The following is a 5,423-nucleotide window of genomic DNA, read 5'->3' on the forward strand; positions in this document are numbered from 1 at the left end:
TCAAATAAAGTTATAATGATATGGAGATTGTTCCATCTTAGAAAGAAGATCACATCATTTATCGAACATGCTGTCATGGATTAATCGATAGAATCACATATTATTTTTAAATTGTGGATTATTAAAATGAATTTGAGATTGTTTTTAAAATTATCATTATTTTGTCTGAAATTTATTTTATTTATGATTACTTGACGGGTGATTAGCTCAACTCAAAATTTTTAAGCAACTTTGAAATTAGAGGTAGAATTGTCTCCTATTATTGAAGGATATGAAACAATTGGTAGTATTTCAAGTGATGATGATGCTAATAGAGCAAGATTATGTATATTTGGAAGGGCATGAACATACATGAAAGTATGAATTTCTAAATTGCAATATAACAGATTAAATTATTAGTAACAAAGATATCATAACTCAACTCGATGCAACTCGTCATATTTGATGTGGGTTGCCCCGTGTCAAGGCCATAACAGATAAATTATTACCCAAGATCTATTTAGAATAAATCTTAATTTCCTATTTTTCTTCAAGTTTTATATACAGACCCATTAATATTATTAAATGTATAGAATAAAAATACCCCAAAATTCATTCAGATCATAAAATATACAACAAAAGAATATATAAAATAATCATGGTTAAATCTCTCTATCATCAAAAAACAAACATCACCACGACTGTCAAACTAGATCTAAGATACTGTATAACTAAAATCTGACTCTCACTAGTGATGTAACAGTTTTTACTCAACATGAGTCTTACCCTTTCCTAAAACAATATATGTGTAGTAAGCAACCATAGCTCAGTAGACTAACCGAATTCTATTGCGGTTTTCAATAGTAAAAAAAATATACATATATCATAAGTGCAGGAAAATAACATAAAAATAAAATTTCATTACATTATTTAAATTATATTAATATTTTCCTTTCACCTTTTTATACCTTCACTTGTTCATTTATCACATATGTCCCTTATAAATTCACTTCACCTTATCTTTACTTGTGTTCAGGCGTATCAAATGCACAGATGAATATTTAGATAGGTGCAAAACTCTGATAACTCCACTTGATTGCACATAACATATAACCACCCAATCACAATCACCTGCAACTTCCCATTTTTTGTCATTTTTGACACATTTTGATACGAAGCATATAAATGCTAGCAATTTGACATATCAAATATCACATGTTGTAGAAAGCAGTACATGTAAGTTAAGAGGGAAATAAATCTACATCTATCGAAAAACAAAACTTGCAAAACCACTTTAATGAAATGTCTTGAATAATATTTCAAAAATTTCTTATTCTACAACAAATTCAGTAGGTTGTGTTGATAAAAGGGGTTGTAAAAAGAAAATCTTTAATATAAATATGCATATAAATAAAAATTAAACTGTGCTAGATAAGTGAATGCATAGCAATGGAGTGGCATGCATGTAAATCTTTCTCAAGTAAATGTCAAATTTTGAATGCTAGTCATGTAAATACATGACAGAATTTGAGCGTCAGAGATCGAATATAAAGCCTAACATTATTTATTGAATGATTTTGATTTCATAAATTATTAAAGTGGAATATAAACCCTAATGTTATCATGCATATAAACAAATTTGATGATAAAGTAGGTCATGATCTTCAGAAAAAAAAATAAGTAAATATTTTATTCATGTGACAAAACTTTAATTTATAATGATAAAATTGCTATTTTCTTAAGGCACGTGAGATGACACGTCTCATTTAATGGACGGGTCTGACTATGAAATTTTAAATAGAAATGGTGCTCAAGTAGGGCTGTCAAAACGGTTCGATGTTCACGAACAGCTCGTGTTCGGCTCGTTCACTAAGTTAACGGGCCGAACACGAACAACATGAACAAAGATTTGTTCGTTCGTGTTCGGCTCATTTTGGCTCGAAATATATATGTATATATATATCTTTGATGAGTAATATTTTTAAGAAATTTAATTGCTTACTACAATGCTACAAAGATTTCTAATCAATTAAAAGTATTAATTAAGAAAATAAAATAAAAAATATTAAATTATATTCAAATTATGTTCTAGTATAAACAATAATTTTTAAATCTTGCCCCAATCCTTAACATCTTATGGCTATGTGATTAGGGTTGTCAAAACGACTCTTTGTTCATGAATGACTTGTGTTCAGCTCGCTAAGCGAACGAGCCGAACACGAACACACTTTTTGAGCTCGAAATATAAACGAGCCGAACACGAGCTGAGCTTGGGCTCGCTCATGTTCGGCTCGTTTGCACCCCTATGCTCAAGGGCCCGTTTGGTCATTGTTATTTTCCAAATAGTTTATTTGAACAGGGGCAGAATAATCATTTTTCCAGAAACGGATGTTCAACAGCTGTTTTCACGCAGCTGCAACAAACAACCAACCAGCTTCCCAACAGCAACTTCCCCACAACAGCTTCCTGAGGCAGCACAGTTGTAGCTGAAAAGCTGGAAAACTGCAGTTGCGCCAAACAGATCCTAGCTTCAACCCGTTTTGAGTGGTCAAAACTCTAATAAGCCCGATCCACACCAAACCCAACCCACCCAATATCCGGGTCAAAACTTATGCGGCATTACTCTTTCCATAATGATATAAATCTAATTCTGTAAATTATATATAATCAATCATGTTGGAGCATCTTTGAATTCCAACAAATGACACATCATAAAACAAGCTCATAGGCTAGATTGGACTTTCATATCCACTCTAAATTCAAAAATCAATTTAGGTTTGCTATGTCAGAGTAAATATGTTTATAAAATATATAATATGCAGGCTATCATTCATATTTATGAATATCATTTTAAAGACAAACTTGAAATCAACCAAACAAATTTGAAATTCATAAATTATTTCTTGAAGTAGGAGCACTCTAAATATAATTTAAACATATTACGAATTCAAACTGATTACAAGTTGTTCAAACCATCTCGCCTTCTTGTCATTTTTGCTAATGTTTGTCATCATAAATGAGTGAATATCAAACTAGTCCCCTGACTATTTGCATAGGGTCATTTTAGTCCCGAAGTTCATAAGAATATCGAAATAATCTCGAGACTATTTAAATTGGGGCTGAAATAGTCCGCATCAATGACTATTAGAGGTTAAATTTAATATAATTGAAAGTTATATTGACATTTCTGTAAACTTTGAGGCTGAAATGACTTCATGTAAATAGTTGAGGACTATTTTGGCACTGTACTCCATTATAAACCAATTAGAACTTATTTAAATTCTTTTATTCATTCACAAGTTAAAATTGGTTTTGGAGGGTTTTGACTTCAATATTTTTAAATATAAGAGGTGTAGAATTTAAAAGTATCCGGGAAACAAACTCAAGGCATAGAATGTTGTGCAGAGAGAATCAAGAGAAAGATAGAATGTACTTAAGTATCACAGGAATGTGTAACATTTATTCATGATATAGATCCCCTATTTATTGAGATAAACCTTAATCTTACAAAAGTACAAGTCAGTCCCATGATCATCAGCTTTCAAATGAGCATTTTAGTAATTACAAAGATATTTGATTATATTAAGACTGACGGATTAATGATGATTGGCGAGGGATTCGTCGGGCTTTCACCTCGCCTTAATGCCTTCGATACTTGACTCAAAACTTAATAATCTATCGATTCGGCTTCAAGGTCGATCGTCATTCTGTAGAAAATCTTGTAGCACATCCTTTCGATTGATCGGTCTAAACACCTCCTTTGCTAGAATTAATTCGTCGATCGTTAACAAAAATGTCGACCCATTTTGTCATATTTCTAAGCCGTTTGTTTATTCTTAAGATCTGTGCTGGCAAATTTTTTGTATACATGTTTGGTTCCTCGATTCTCTTGCTCTTTGGAAGTTGCAAAGTACACAAGGTTAATAAAATTTTTTTTAACATGTATGAAATAATTGAATGACATTATTGCGCAATAATGAACCTTTCTAGATTTTCGTGCTTAGGTCGCTATAAATAAGTCGTGGGATATGAAAAGTTTGCGCCTCCTCTTCTTCTTATTTCTCGGGTTTTTCGTCTTTTCCTCCTTGTATCTGCTACTATGTCTACTGGAGAAGAAACACCTGCTGATAGGGACGCCCTTCTCAAGGCCATGAGTGACAAGCAGACGAAGACCTGCAAACTAGACGTAAAGCGGAATCCGATGAACAAAGTTTCTGTAGGGGAAGTGAGCAAGAAGAGTGTTGTGCTGAAACCATAATCTGAGGAGCGCTAAAATCGAGTCGGTTCTTCGGGTTTTCTCGCGGGCTTGTCGCAGGAGAGGGTTGCAAGGCAGACTAGAAGTCATTCTGAGGTTCTCCTTACAGAGCACCCGTTAGAGGTGAATGTTCCAGGAAGAAGAGAAAGAATGATTGTTCAGGTTGTAGCAGGGGCTGTGGTTCCCTCAGAAGGCCTTGAGGGGGCGTCAGATGAAGCTGAGGCATGGCTTCGAACAACAAAGAGTGGCTTTTCCTCTATGGTTTGAGGGCTGTGAAAAGCTAGCAATGATGTTTTTTCTTACACCACATGTAAATGGGGGTGAATTTTGAGTATGTATTTTGAATTATATTTGGTATCTCTTTCCTTGGTGTAGTTACTAAAGTCTTGACTATCAATTCTGTGTCGATAGATACTGATGTCGGTCTTGCAGATGACGCAACCGTAATTGAGCAAGTCACCCCGGGAGAGTGGAAGCAGCGGAACATGGTGCAGTGGGGCAAGGTGTTATGGAGCAGGGTGTCGAGTAGAGTATGAAGCAGGGTGATGAGGAGTGGGGTATTGAGGATTAGGGTGTTGAGGAGGAGGGTGTTGAGGAGCAGGGTGTTGAGGAGCATAGGACTGAGGGAAACTTGTCCCTCGATCGTGGCAAGTCTGCGGGTCATCAGATTTCTTCCGGCGCTGTGAGGGAAGAGGAGGCGACCGGGAAGCGCAAAGTGTCCTTCAACTTCATAGTCTGCTGCCTTGTTGATTTGGATGAGTGTTGTCTTCAATTTATGGGTTATCCTCAAGGTGTTAATGACAAAGGAATTACTGAAGTTCTTGAGAGAGTTGACCGAGTGGAGAAGGAAGGTGTTGTACTTCGTGAGGAGTTTGTTGTCTCTCGGGTGGAGGTGGCACACCTATGTTTGGAACTGTCGGTCGTTAGAGAGGCCCTCACTACTTAATCGGGGGTAGTGAGAATGACCTCTTCAAGCTGGGTTACAAATTTATGTATGAACGACTTTCTCACTGAGGGTTTGTCTCGGATGAAGCTGTGAACGATTGTCAAATTAGTTTTTTTTTTCTTTTCTAGTTGTAACCGAGGGTTTGGCGTGACACCCTCCTCTTTTTTTATAAATAAATAAAATATATTTCCTTTTCTATTTTGGTAATGATTACTTTGTTTCGAGTAATGTGTAATCTCATCG

Source organism: Phalaenopsis equestris, unplaced genomic scaffold (genome assembly GCF_001263595.1).
Source record: "Phalaenopsis equestris unplaced genomic scaffold, ASM126359v1 Scaffold000118, whole genome shotgun sequence".
Lineage (NCBI taxonomy): Eukaryota > Viridiplantae > Streptophyta > Magnoliopsida > Asparagales > Orchidaceae > Phalaenopsis > Phalaenopsis equestris.